We start from the raw sequence: 15,846 nt of genomic DNA, 5'->3' as shown, positions 1-15,846 counted from the left end.
TTTTTTTTTAACTTCACCCTAATGAGGATCACTACTATTTCTCTAAAAGTTTGCCAGTGATTGCTCCTATTAAATTTAATGATTTTTAAAGAGAGCTTAGTCTTGCTGACATCTTTCAAACATGAAATATTCTATTTTTAATGTTGATTTTATTTCTTATTAGTGCATTGTAATTATCTATAATAGTGGGATTCAGTGTTACATATTTGTACATACACATAATATAACAATATGATCCCATCAATTTCATTTCCCAGTATATCTCCCTTATTTCTTATCACTCCATTCTTTCGTCATCCTTAACTTATTTGCCTCCTATTTCGGTAAAAATATCCTGGAATTGTACAGTTCCTCCAGGATGCCAATTATCTTAGTTTGTTTGGGCCTCTGTAACAGAATGCCATAGACTGGGTGGCTTATAAACAATGGAAACTTATTTCTCACAGTTCTAGAACACAGGAAGTCTAAAATCAAGACATGACAGATTTAGTGTCTAGCAGGAGGCTGCTTCCTGGTTCATCAAGAGCAAACTTCTCACCATGTCCTCACGTGGTGGGAGGGCTGAGGGGGTGCTTCAGAGTTTCTTTTCTAAGGCCTTTTGCTAAGTTAAAAATGTATCCCTGAAATTCATGTCTTGGAACTTAACCCCCAAATTCATGTTAATGATATTTGGAGGTAGTGCCTTTGGGATGTACTATAGATATGGTTTGAGTATATCCCTCAAGGGTTCCTATGCTAAAATCCAATCCACTGTGAGGTATTAAGAAGGTAGAAACTTGGGCTAGGGTTGTGGCTCAGTGGTAGAGCTCTTGCCTCACATGTGTGAGGCACCAAGTTCAATTCTCAGCACCACATATAAGTAAATGAATAAAATAAAGGTCCATCAACAACTGAAAACATTCTTAAGAAGAAGAAGAAGGAGGAGGAAGAGGAGCAGGAGCAGGAGGAGGGAGGAGGAGGAGGAGGAGGAGAAGAAGAAGGAGGAGGAAACTTAATCAGAGCACAGTGTTTGGAAGTGGGGCCTTTTCCCAGGCATGCTGAAGCTTGCCTATAATTCAAGCTACTTGGGAGGATGAGGCAAGAAGATTGAAAGTTCAAGGGCAGCCTCAGGAACTTAGCAAGATCCTGTTTCAAAATAAAAAAATAAAAAAGAGTTAGTTATGTATGTCAGTGGTACAATCCCCAGCCCCAAAAATAAATAAATAAATGGGGCCTTTGGGAGATGATTAGGATTGGATAAGTTCATCAGGGTAGAACCCCCATGTTTGAAAACTGGTAGCTATGTAAGAAGAAAGGAGAGAGAGAGAGAGAGAGAGAGAGTGAGAAAGATCCTCTCTCTCTCTCTCTCTCTCTCTCACACACACACACACACACACTCCTTGTCTCTTGCCATGTGATGCCCTATTCTCCTTTGGGACTCTGCCAGCAAAAAGGCTGTCACCAGATACAGCCCTGTGACCCTGAACCTCAGGTATTTTGTTTTAGTAACAGAAAATGGACTAATACAGGAGACAATTAGAATTAGATGAGATCATGAAAGTGGAGCCTCCATAATAATTGTAGTGCCTACATAAGAGGAAGAAGAAAGCCTCGAGCTAGCACACTTGCTCTGTCTTTCCATGCAGTACCCTCTGCCATATTATGATGCAGCAAGAAGACCTTCACTAGATGGGGAAGAGATGTTAGCACCATGCCCTTGGACGTCCCAGCCTCTGGAACAATGAGTCAAATAAACCTCTATTCTTCATAAATTACCCAGTATTAGGTATTTTGTTATAACAACAGAAAGCAGATTATAACAAGCACGAATCACAGTCATGATGGCAGAAACTTGTGACCTAATCACTTACCAAAGTCTCTACTACCACATACCATTACATTGGTGAAAGCATTTCAATGTATTAATTGTGGGAAAACACGATCATTCAATCCATAGCAAATATGTGCAAGAAATATTTCTTTTCAGAAGAACAAATAGGTTGAAAAAACAGTTACTTTTAACTCTTCTTTCCATGATAAGAAACATAGTTGATATTTGGGGAAGTTGGTTGCTACCTTGAGAAATATTATATCAATTAGGACTTTAGTAATATTAAAAAAAATCAAAACAACTTAAGCAAATGGATTTTGCTGGCTCATCAGACTCAATAGTCCAACAGTAAAGCTGATTCAGAGATTTTTTTCATCTCTGATTTTCTAAGCTTTGCCCTTCATCATGTGTTCTATTTGTCACCTGGCTGTGGCAAAAATGACAGCAGCAGTTCTAGATGCCATATCATCATACCACCTGTGCAGATGAAGCAAGTCTCTTTTGTTACTTCTCTCATGAAAGAGAAGCTTCTGTTCTATAAGCCCCAAGAAAATGCCCTGTGTCATTAAACTCAATTAAGTCATGTGTTCTTCCCACAGTGAACACACTCCCTATGTTGACTGGGTTAAGATGACTGGCAGCAGAACTGGGGAATCAGCTCTCTGTGCCACACATAGAGGAGGGGTGGATACTATGGTCTGAATGCTCGTGCCTCCCCCCCCCCCCCCCCCCCCCGCCAATTCCTATGTCAAAAACTAACCACCAATATTAGCAGATGGGGCTTTTTTGGGAGGTGATTAGACCATGAAGACAGACCCCTCATGAGTGGGGTTAGTGCCCTTATAAAAGAACCTCAGAGCACTAGAGCCCTTTCCACTACATAAGAACAGAGCAAAGGTCCCCATCTATGAGAAAATGGGCCTTCATCAACCTCAAATCCACCATCACCTCAATCCTGTATTTCCCCACCTCCATAACTGTGAAGAACAGATTTCTTTGGTTTAGAAGCTACTCAATCCATTTTGTTATAGCAGCCCAAACGCACTGAGAGGATCCATGAACCATATTCAGGATGCTGCTGCCATAAAGGAGGAAGAACGGATGCTGCATAGCCAATACCGCAGGCAGCCGCCAAAACACCATCTTAACCTTCATCTGCATCCGTGTCTGTAAGCCCTGGCTGTGCCTCAGCTACCACTGCTTGTCACCAATTAAAATATGGATGTGATTCTAAAATGTAAGGTGAGTATGGGGGTCTGTTTTATCATGTAAATCAACATTGGTCTTTATGAGACAGCATGAACAATGACTTAGAAGATTAGGCTTTGTATTAATCCTCTTTACCAGGATTTCAATAGTGGTCCAGGGCCTCTTAAATACTAGGTAAGCATTCTACCACTGAGTACATCTCCATCCCTGGCCATTTTCCAAAGAGAATTAGACATTATTGGGTCACCTACCTCCTTCAACTCTGCTTCCCAGAGAACCTAGTACCACCAAGTTCTATGTTTCCGGGGTTTTCTTTCTTGCCTCTGCTAATATAAAAATCAGTCTTATGGGACCTGGTAAGTCCTTTACCTCTCATCTATCATCCTCATTACCCACAAAATCCCCTTGCTATCATTCCCTCTTCAGTTCTCATGTCTTGTTGAGTCTATGCTTTTAAAATCCCTGTACTAAGTCCCAGACATGGTGGTGCACAATGCAATCCCCATGCTTTGGCAGACTGAGGCAAGAAGATCATAAGTTCAAGGCCAATCTGGGCAATTTAATGAGACCCTATCTCAATATAAAGCAAATAAAATTAAAAGGACTGGGGATGTAGCTCAGTGGTGTAGTGATAGTATGACTACCTGTCACAGGGCACAGCGGTACTACCGGTAACCACAGGTTCTCTGAATGCTGAGGTGAGAGAATTGTGAGTTCAAGGATATCCTGAGCAATATAGCAAGACCCTGCCTCAAAAAAAGTGAAGAAGAAAAAAAAAAACTTTACTGTATTTAGTGGATTTTATTTATTTATTTATTTTTTAATATTTATTTTTTAGTTTTCGGCAAACACAACATCTTTGATTGTATGTGGTGCTGAGGAATGAACCCGGGCTGCACGCATGCCTGGCGAGCGTGCTACAGCTTGAGCCACATCCCCAGCCCTATTTAGTGGATTTTAAAGAGAAGGAAAAAAAGAAAAAGTTTTCTGTTACTGTAACTAATACCTGAGATAATCAACTTATAAAGAGGAAATGTTTATTTTAGCTCACTGTTTTGAACATTCATCCCTGGTCACTTGACCCATTGTTTTGGCAATACATCTTGATGAGAATGTGTAGTGGAGAAAGATTTTCACCTGAAGGCGGGTGGGAAGCAAAGAGAAAGGAAGGGGCTGGAGTTCCAATATCCACTTCAAGGACATTCCCCCAGTGATCTGACTTCCCAACAAGGTCCTTCCTCCTAAATAGTGACAGATGCTGAGAACCATGCCCTTGACAAATGGGCCTTTGGAGGACATTCAAGATTTGAACTATAACCATGTTATCTTCAATCCTCCATCTTTCCTCTTTATGTCATTATTTATAATTTCCATCTTTATGCCCAAGTTTTTGATCATAAATGCTAAACAAGAGGCTACCTGACCTGGCTACTAAAGCCAGAATAACAGGTAGTTAGTGTAGCTAGGTAAATCAGGTCTAATATTGAGTAAGATAAATAAAATGGAGATCGAGAAACCAGCCTCTACCTCAGGGCAAAGCCTGTCCAAAGGAAGGGGGCGTGACCTTTGTCCTTGGAAAGACCCACAGAGCACTCCTAGGCACATACCCACCCTGCTGAGTTGTTTATCTACAAATACCAGGAGAGATCTGCTGCGCCAGTTGTTCCTGACTCAGTCAGACTAGGTGAGGATCCATAGCAACCCCCCAGCAACCACCAATCAGCATGAGACAGGGAAATACCTGGGATGCCAGATGACCCTCCCAGTAGTTTATGGTGGTTTGATAACGTGTTGGGAAACCAGGTAGTTCCGCATGTACTCCCGTCGTGGCCTAAACCAATCAGTTCAAACGAATCCCCCTCTTGTAGTAACCAATCACCCCTACCCAACTTGTTCCCGCCAGTGAATGTGCTAATCATGTTTTAGAGTTGTTGTTTGATTTTCCCGCGGTGTGTGATGATTTGCTAAGAGATGCTATGATGTATGTGGGGGTCCCTGCCTTCTCCAAAGAGTGTATAAAACTGCTGCAAACCCTGGGCTTGGGGCCTCTGTGTCACCAGTTGCTGTGTGTGTGCGCGCATAGAGGACCGAGCTAGCTCACAATAAACACCTCTTTGCTGTTCACATCCATCTTGGTCTCTGGTGGTCTTTTGAGGGTCCCAAATTCGAGCATAACAAGACCATTATCTAGATTGCAGATCCAGGAAACCAGAGCAGCCCATGGGGACATTGAAATGTTAATGGAACTCTTTTTTTTTTTTTAGAGAGAGAGAATTTTAACATTTTTTTTTTTTTTTTTTTTTTTNAACCTAGTACCACCAAGTTCTATGTTTCCGGGGTTTTCTTTCTTGCCTCTGCTAATATAAAAATCAGTCTTATGGGACCTGGTAAGTCCTTTACCTCTCATCTATCATCCTCATTACCCACAAAATCCCCTTGCTATCATTCCCTCTTCAGTTCTCATGTCTTGTTGAGTCTATGCTTTTAAAATCCCTGTACTAAGTCCCAGACATGGTGGTGCACAATGCAATCCCCATGCTTTGGCAGACTGAGGCAAGAAGATCATAAGTTCAAGGCCAATCTGGGCAATTTAATGAGACCCTATCTCAATATAAAGCAAATAAAATTAAAAGGACTGGGGATGTAGCTCAGTGGTGTAGTGATAGTATGACTACCTGTCACAGGGCACAGCGGTACTACCGGTAACCACAGGTTCTCTGAATGCTGAGGTGAGAGAATTGTGAGTTCAAGGATATCCTGAGCAATATAGCAAGACCCTGCCTCAAAAAAAGTGAAGAAGAAAAAAAAAACTTTACTGTATTTAGTGGATTTTATTTATTTATTTATTTTTTAATATTTATTTTTTAGTTTTCGGCGGACACATCATCTTTGTTTGTATGTGGTGCTGAGGATCGAACCCGGGCCGCACGCATGCCAGACGAGTGTGCTATGGCTTGAGCCACATCCCCAGCCCCTAAGGAACTCTTAATGAAGCAGCAAACAAGGAGGTGCTAATCAAACCCCCCAGGCCCTTGCTGCCCAGGTTACTCCTGCAGCCCACCTGTCTCCCACCTTTGGCCTTCCCACCTGCGTTCCATCACTGCAGGATAAAGGAAACAAAGGACAGGAATGTGGGAGGACTGAAAGAAGACCTTAGCTATAAAAAAGGGGGGACCTCGCCCTTCCAGCCCTTCCACAGATTCCACCTTTCTGGTCCCCTTCCTCCGTCCCTTCCTCCTCCGGGGAGAAGTCTTTTCTGCTGTCCTTTAATAAAGTTTCCACTCTCCACTCTCCACTGGCCTCGGCTGCTTCTCTGTGTTATACTTACTTTTGCTTCTTCTTAATAGTCTGCTGTTTGTTCTAAGGGCTCCTGGTAAAAAGAGACTGGGAGGTAAGTGTTGGGGGTTTATATATCTGAAACATTGCCAATCTACATTAAAATACCCAGGATGGTTAGGAAAGAATTCTTAGTTGGAGATATGTTCCCCTCTTAATTTTGAAGATACTGTTTAGTTTTTTTCTACCTTTGAGTCCATTGACATGTCATTCTAAGATATTTTTCTTTGTATTTCTCATCCTCTTTGTCTCCTCTGTCCCACCTTAGGATATCCTCTACCCCATTATGCTTAGTTTCATTTATATTGCTGGGCACTCAATGCATCGAACAATTTCTGGAAAGTGTTCTCAAATTTTTACAAATAATTTTTTTTTTACTTTTTTTTTTTTTTATCAGGGATTGAGCTCAAGGGCAATCGACCACTGAGCCACATCCCTACCTAGACTTATTTAGTATTTTATTTAGAGACAGGGTCTCACTGAGTTGCTTAGTGCCTTGCCTTTGCTGAGGCTGGCTTTGAACTTTGAGATCCGCCTGTTTCAGACTCCGGAGCCACTGGGTTTACAAGCATGCAACACTGCGCCCACTTCTTTTACTATTTTTTAAACTGCTATTAAACAGTTGATGGACCTCCTAGATTAAGAATTTAATATTTTTATCTTTCATTTTAAGTCCTCATGTATTTGTCTTCTAAGTCTCTTTTGAAAAGATCAACCAACTTAATTGTTTTTAAACCCCGTCAGTGTGTTCAAATTCCTGCAATTGGCCAGGCATGGTAGAGTATACCTATAATACCAGATACTTAGGAGATTGGGACAGGAGAATTACAAGTTTGAGGCAAGCCTAGGCAATCTAGCAAGAGCCTGTCTCAAAATAAAATTTGAAAGGGCTGGCATTGTCCAGGTGTGGTGGTTCACATCTGTAATCCAGAAACTTGGGAGGCTAAATCAGGAGGGTTCTGTGTTTGAGGCCAGCCCCAGCTGATTAGTGAGGCCCTAAGCACCTCAGCAAGACCCTATCTCAAAACATAAAAAGGGCTGGGAAGGGGGCTGGGGCTGGGGTTCAGCGGTAAAGCGCTTGCCTAGCATGTGCAAGGCGCTGGGTTAGATCCTCAGTACCACATAAAAAATAAAAAAAAAAAAATAAAGGTATTATGTCCAACTATAACTAAAAAATTAAATTAAATTTAAAAAAGGCTGGAAAGGTGGCTCAATAGTAAGGCCCCTCTGGAGATTCCATCCCCAGTTTAAAAAAAATAAATAAAAATGCCTGGAGTTAGGCAGGTAGTAGTGCATGCCTATGCCTGTAATCTCAACTACTCAGGAGGATTTGTGGTGGAGCACACCTGTAATCCTAGCAGCTCAGGAGGCTGAGGCAGGAGGATCAAAGCCAGCCTCAGCAAAAGCAAGGCAGCAAGCAACTCAGTGACATCCTGTCTCTAAATGAAATTCAAAATAGGGCTGGGGATGTGCCTCAGTGGTCGAGTCTGATTTTTCTATTTATTTCATTGGGAGACTTGCAGTTTGAGTACTTCTAGGTACTTTTCTTTTTCTTGGATCAGTCTGTTTTTTAGAGAAAAACTTGCTTGAGTATAAGCATGGCAATCAGGACTCAAGAGCTCGGAGGCAGTGGGAGCCTGGGTGTGTCATTATTATTAATTCCCTCTTTCCAATGAATTTCTTTATTCTAGTCCTTAGCTATGCTAGGATGTCCAGAGACTGTGTACCATTTTAAGGAAAGGATTTGGACTCTAATTAGAAATTATTTGTAATTCACCTATGTTACCTCTGCCTTTAGAGATAAATTATGCTAAATGGATAAAAGAATTCATGAGTTCATAATGATATAGGGTGTAAAAGGGGACTCAAGTCAAGGTTTCTTCTCTCTCTCTCTCTCTCTCTCTCTCTCTCTCTCTCAACAGAAGATTGCCAAATAGGGGCTTGAGTTGTGGCTCAGTGGACAGAGCTGCTTGCCTAGCATGCATGGGGCACTGAGTTTGATCCCCGGTACCACATAAAAATATGCAAATAAAATAAAGGTATTGTGTCCATCTACAACTAAAAAAAATTTTTTAAAAAAGAAGAAGAAGAAGACTGCCAGATAATACATTTAGAAGGAATGGTAGAAATTGAAAAATTACTATTTTGAAATTTTCAAATTGGTTCAAAGAAAGAAACCAAAGACAACTACAACTGGGTGAAACATAACTGAGAAATAGGATATTCAAATAGCCTCAAAATATCACCTCCAGATTATTTATTATTTATAAAGGGGCAAGACACTACCTTAGCCAAATGACTAATTTAGTATCTATCATATGGGATAAGCTGATATTATATGTCTCCTGATGTGATACCATGGGAAGTATATGACACCATCTGGGTAGTATTCTTTGCAAAGTATCTAACCTGAATCTAATCATAAGGAGACAATCAGGTAAATCAATTTATAGGACATTCCACAAGACAATTAGGTTGACTCTTTAAAATGTCAGTGTCAGCTGGGCACAGTGGTACACACCTGTCATCCCAGCTACTTGGGAGGCTGGGGCAGGAGGATCACAAGTTTGAGGACAACCTTCTTAACTTTGCAAGACCCTGTCTCAAAATATAAAAAGAGCTGATGTAGATCAATGGTAGAACACTCCTGAGTCTAATCCCCATACTGCTAAATGAACAAATTAATGAGGAATAAATAAGTAAAATGTCAGTGTCATAAAACTTAAAAAAAAAAAAAAAAGTTGTCAAGCTGGGGTTGTGGCTCAGAGTAGAGTGTTCTTCTAGCACTTGGGAGACCCTGGTTTGATTCTCAGCATCACATAAAACTAAATAAATAAATAATACAAAGATATTGTATCCAACTACAACTAAAAAATAAAATATTTTAAAAAATAAATAAGTAAAAGTTGTCTATTGGGGGATGTTAGGTATGACAACCAAACCTTTGACTAAATATTGGCTCAGCAGAGGATGGTGAAAAAAACCTCTGTAAAGACCTTTTTGGGAAAACTGAAGAAATTTAAATGAGGTTATAATGTATGGTAATATTATATCCATTTAAAATGTCATAGTTGTGATAATGACAATTTCATTATGTAGGAAAAAGAACTTCCCAGACAATACAAGCTCAAATGCTTAGGGGTTAAATATAATTGCGTCAACAATTTACTTTTAACTGATTCAAACAAAACAAAAACAAAATGTATGAATGCATGTGTAAGAGAGAGCAAATGTTAAAAAATGTTATAAACTGGCAAAATCGGGTGTAAGATATTTGAGTATTCCTTGTACTATTCTTTTTACTCTTCTGCAGGATTGGAATTTTCAAAATTACGAACATTTTATTTCAAAAATCAAAAGTTTGTTTACCAACACACTCAACACTTGCAATTAGAAGACTTACTTCCAAGGAATTATCATGAAATCATTTAATTACTAATGGGTCAGCTTTCTGTCGCTGTGACAAAACTGAGCAAGGAACTTCAACGTGGAAAGGTTTATTTATGTTCATGGTTTCCGAGGTTTCAGTCCATGGCTACTCAGACCTGTGGCCTTTGGGCCTGTGGTAAGTAAGGCAGGACATCATGGTGGGGAGCATATGCCAAAGAAGGCTGCTTGCCTCTTGAAGGTTGGGAAGCTAAAGAAAGAGGATGGGGCTGGCGTCCCAATACCTCCTTCAGGGGCACAGCCAGCGACCTAAGTTCCTCCTAGGAGGCACCACTTCCTAAAGTTTCTGCCGCTTCTAAACATTGCCACATGCTGGTGATCAAGCTTTTAGTAGGTGACTTCTGGGCTGTTTAAGATCTAGACCATTATAAGTAGGTTACATTTGTTTCCCTCTTTATTGATTTGGCTAGGTGACCAATACATACTGACAAGTAGCCATTAAAAATAGTCAATGAGGTAGAGTCCTGGACATAATTAAGTCATAAAAAGGTAAACTTATAGGGAAATCCATATGGCATTTGTTTACCCTATTACCTCAATTTAATACATAAGTAGACTTCAGTAGCACAGCAATGCATCAAGGTTATAGAGATAAAAACATATTTTGGAGATGCTTTATTCCAAGGAATCCAAAAGATCTGTGTCTGCTGACATAAACAAAAGAATAATACGTAATAATCATTATTATGATAATTATAAAGTATTTATTACTATCATAAACATATCATAATAAAACATTTAGTGTTTATTATCATAATAGATAATAATATTTATTATTTCCCCCTTCAACCAACTTACTTTCAAAAAGTGGTGGAGGTGCCTTAGAATAAGAACAGGGATTAAAAAAAGAGAGAGAGAGAAAGAGAGAGATTATCAGTAAAGGCAAAAGCCAAGTTATAAAGTACATTGGAACACACCCAGCTGAGGTCAAGCAAAGGTGGACATTTCTAAGCCAGCATGGACTCAGTTGTGACTAGGTAAGGTCAACCCCCTTAGAAAATCATGTGGCTTCATTGAAGCCTGCCCTTGTGTCTTGACCCCACATGATTAGGGCTCAACCAGAAGCCTTTAGGGGAAGACTTGCATCTAACTGGAGCATGGGAAATGATTCCTAGACCATGTGGCAGCCAAGGACACTCACGGAAAGCAGGGGCAGCAAGAGCTCCCAGCAATGTTTCCTGGGAGTCCAGGGCCTCAAAGAATTAATTCCAAAGCCAACCTAGAGAGAGGCACTGAGCCTCTGCCCAGATCAGCTTTGGAACTGGGTGGGACTAATATCTATGCAAACAATACTATTTTTCTTCTCTTTCTCCTTCTCTTTTTTTGTGGTGCTGGGGATGGAATTCAGGGCCTTGCACAAGCGGGTTCTAGACAAGTACTCTCCCACTGAGCTACACCCCCATGCCCAACAACACTATTGCTATTACCTCCCAGAGGAATGTGACTGGGAACTCAGATTGAATTTGCCCCAGGCTAAGAACTACCTTTCTCTCTCTTATCATCCTCAGGACTCTGACCTCACAAAATGAGCTGTGATATTTCTATTCAGGTACTATACACTCCATGCTTGTGTGCATTCCTTCCAGGCCATGACAACCTCTTACAACTGCCCTCGAAAATAAGGAACCTGTTTAGTAGTTCCAAACTCCCCAACAAGCTCACAGTGTCATAGAACCTGCTGTTGTTAAACTAAATTCTGCCTGAGGCTATTCGCATACCTAGAGTCCCTACCTAAGTAATCACAACCCACCTTGGTCCATAAACAAGCCAACACCCTAACTAAGAAGTATACTTTTGTACCATAAGCTGAGTCTCAGCCAATCACAGCAGTAAAGAGCCAGCCGATCACAGGTTGCCACCTGATCAGATCATGCCCAGAGAAGACAAATGCAGAGCTATCCCCATGAAGCTGTTTCTGTAACTCACTTCAATTTTTGGACCATAAATACTGCTCCCACATTGTGGAGTTCTTTGAACTTCTTGTTCTGAGTGTTGCCCAATTCACAAATTGTTCTTTGCTCAAATAAATTCTGTTAATTTGCCTAACGTTTTTCTTTGAACACTGCTCTCACTTCCTTCCTTGTCTGATAATGTTTTTCCCTAGGCAGCCCTCCCCAGTATAAACTGCTGAATCACATCTCTGCTTCTCACTGATATTCCCCTCAGCTGAATTCTTCCTCTCCATCCTAAGTCCTGAGCATCTTGGATGTCCATATCCGCATGAAGCCATCCCATACTGTGGATTCTCTTTTCCTTGAAAGTTTCTTCTACACTCCTCTTAAATTTCACTCCATTGCTGTGATCTGCTCCTAATGGTTCACCCTAGAGTTGGCCTCCACCTTCCCATCTTTTACCCTACCCATCAACCTGCCATTCTAACTTCTACTTAGTTATTCCAATAATTTATTATTATTATTCTAAAGTCAGGTTCATTGAGGTACAAAATTCTTAAGCTCTAACTAGGTTTAATTGATGCACAATAAACTGCATGATTAAAGAGTACAATCTGATGAGTTTCCACATGTGTGTATACCTAGGAAACCATCACACAAAAATATAATGAACATACCTGTCATTTCCAAAACTTTCTTCCTTCTGTACCTTCATGTTTCCTCTCTTCACAGGAAATCACTGGTCTGCTTTTTGTCACTATAGATTAATTTCTATTTTCTCAGAATAAATTTTTGATGCTTTTTGTTTTTGTTGCTGCTGGGAGTTGAACCCAGGTCTTCATGCACACTAAACATGCACTCTACCACTGATTGACACCCACAGCCTATATTTTCTCAAGTGTTTAATAAATGGAATAACACCCTGTGCTTTTTTTTTCCAAAATTTTTTTAGTTATAGTTGGGCACAATACCATTATTTTATTTGTTTATTTTTATGTGGCGCTGAGGATCGAACCCAGTGCCTCGCATGTGCTTAGGTGAGCACTCTACCGCTGAGCCACAACCCCAGCCCCAACACCTGTGTTTTTTTGTTTTGTTTTGTCTTGTTTTTGGTACCAGGGTTTGAACCCAGGAGCATTTAACCATTGACAAACATCCCCAGCCCTTTTTATATTTTAATTTGAGACAAGTCTCGCTAAGTTGCTTAGGTCCTCACTAAGTTGCTTTGGCTGGCTTTGAACTCCTGAGCCTCCTACCTCAGTCTCCCAAGCCACTGATTTTAGGTATGCACCACCACACCTAGCCATAGTGCATATTTTTAAATAAAAAAATATATATATTTTGAGATGGAGGTCACACTGTGTTTCCCAGTCTTGCTTTGAACTCCTGGGATCTAGAGATCTTTCTGCCTCAGCCTCTCAAGTAACTGGGAGTACAAGTACCTGCTCAAATACCCATCATTTTTTACTTCTTCTGTTATTGGAATGTAAAATTCTGCTACTTGCTGCTCAACCAAATCTTGGAGGATAGAGGTTGGTGAGGGAAAAACGGACTTATTTAAAATCTGATAAAATAGTAGAGGTTTTTTCTGTCTCAAATCTCCATCTTTGGGGGACCCAGGGGCCTCTTTTATAAGAGAGGTACTCTAAGACAAAAATGCAAGAAATATGCATATGTAGATTTAGCAATGGCTGTGCTAGCCAGAAAATATATTTTTAAAAATATTTTTAGTTGTAGATGGATATAATACCTTTATTTTATTTATTTATATTTATGTGGTGCTGAGGATTGAACCCAGTGCCTCACATGTGCTAGGCAAGCGCTCTACCTCTGAGCTACAACCTCATCCCCAGAAAATATATTATGATTCCAGTTTTTCAACACTTGCTGGCTCCTTCCCAGGCTTTGGGGCCATTCCCTCAGTTTACATTCTCAGTAGGAGGACACTCATTTTTAGAAATACAATTTTTTAAGGACATTGGGGAGATTTGGGCTTTTAATTCACAGGGGCTCTGTCACACTTTGAGATTTTGCCCATGTTGTGGCATGTATTAATGGGGCATTCCTTTTCTTTGCTGAGTAGTGTTCCTTTGTGTGATGTACCACTATCGTTTAGGCATTTCCCAGTTTCTAGACTTCAGAGATAATTCCAGGCTTTAAATGTTACAAATAATGCTGTGAATCGTTATATACAAGTCTATGTGTGAAAATATGTGGATTTGTTTTCTATCGCTCTAATAAAATATCTGGGTACTTAAAAGAGATTTGTTTGAATCACAATTCTGGATGCTGAAATTCTAAGATCCGGCAGCGTCATCTGTTCAGCCTCTAATGAAGTTCGCTGGGCTGTGTCATAACGTGGTGGAGAAACAGAAAGGGAAATGACAACTTTCAGATGGGGGCACATGTGTGGGATGGGGCTTCACTTTCTAATGACCCACAATCTTGGGAATTAACTCATTCCACGAGACCAGCATTCTTTCTTCTGAAGGCAGTGCCTGCAGTGACCTAATCCCCACCCTCCACTAGCCACTGCCTCCCACCCTGCCTCATGCCTCACCGGGGACCAAGTTTCCAGCACTTGAATCTTTGAGGGATGAACTACATTGAAACCATAGCAATATGCTTTCATTCCCATTGAGGTATACCTCACCTGTGATCACATTCATAGTGTACAATTCTATTTGACAAATGTGTGCAGCATGCAATGTGACAGGTAAATATAATCATACAACCACCAATACAATCAAACTGTAAAGCATCTCCATTACCCAAAAAGAGTTCCCTCAAGCACTTCCCTCTCCCAGTCAGTGACTCCTATAGAAACATTTCTGTCTCTATATCTCTGTCTTTTTAGAATGTCATAATAATGGAATCACATGGGAATCACCTTTTTGGGGCTGGCTTCTCTCACTTAGCATTCTGCTTTTGAGATTCAGTCCCTGTCACATCCACAGCCCAGTTGTGCCAGGGCATTGGGATAGGATGCCAAGAGACCAAAGAAAACTCCTGGAGTTGGCTTATGAGAAATTAAACTTCACTGAGAAATGCTTATGGAGAAGGTCCAGTGGCAATAGGCTGAACAGAGAGCACCTCCATCCTGCACGAGGCTTTGCCACGCAGTGCCCCCTGACATAGCATTTTGGCCAGTGGCAGCCAGCTGGACGAATGGCATGTATCCTTTCCACAGTTCTCTGTCACTTGTCACAAAGAGAGAGGTTTTTTTTTATGTTAGGCTGCAGAAGTAGTGACATCATCAGCATTAGCTTGCTTAGTTTGCTTGTATGACCAGCATCCCAAGGAACAATCATCCCTGCAAACATGCAAGAAAGTAGCTTTCTATAAATAACACTAACTTGCCCTAGTTCCCAGCATGCATAAGAGAGATCTAGTGTCCTTCATGTTAATATGTATCTGGACATTCACTGTTCCCTTAAATTGGTTAGGTTGTTTTTCTCCTCCCTTTCTTTGTGTGTATTGAAGATTGTATCAATCTTTGTGAGATTGAATCCACAGATGCTTTACCACCGAGCTACATCCTTAGTCCTTTTTACTATTATTATTATTTTTTTAATTTTTTTTTTTTATTTTGAAACAGGATCTTGCTGAATTGCTAAAGCTGGCCTCTAACATGTTATTCTCCTGCCTCAACCTCCCAAATAATTGTGATCACAGGCATGTGCCACTGCACTAGGCTTGGCTAGGTTTTGGGGAACAAAAAGGGGACATTCAGGGACATGGTGTCTTACTGTCTCCCCCTTTTAAAAAAGATAATACAGCCAGGTATGGTGTTTTGCACACCTGTAATCCCAGCAACTCAGGAGGGTGAGGCAGGAGGATTGCAAGTTCAAAGCCAGCCTCAGCTAGCCCCCTATCTCAAAATAAAAAATAAAAGGGCTGGAGATATGGCTCAGGATTAAGAGCTCCTTTGGGGCTGGGGATGTGGCTCAAGTGGTAGTGTGCTCGCTTGGCATATGCGGGGCGCTGGGTTCGATCCTCAGCACCACATAAAAATAAAATAAAGATGTTGTGTCCACTGAAAACTAAAAAACAAATATTAAAAAGTTCTCTACTCTCTCTCTCAAAAAAAAAAAAAAAAAAAAAAAAAAAAGAGCTCTGTTAGTTCAAGCCTGATAACCCAAAACAAAAACA

The sequence above is a fragment of the Marmota marmota genome, unplaced genomic scaffold (assembly GCF_001458135.2).
Source record: "Marmota marmota marmota unplaced genomic scaffold, marMar, whole genome shotgun sequence".
In the NCBI taxonomy this organism is placed as follows: domain Eukaryota; kingdom Metazoa; phylum Chordata; class Mammalia; order Rodentia; family Sciuridae; genus Marmota; species Marmota marmota.
Note: the sequence above shows the minus strand (reverse complement) of the source record.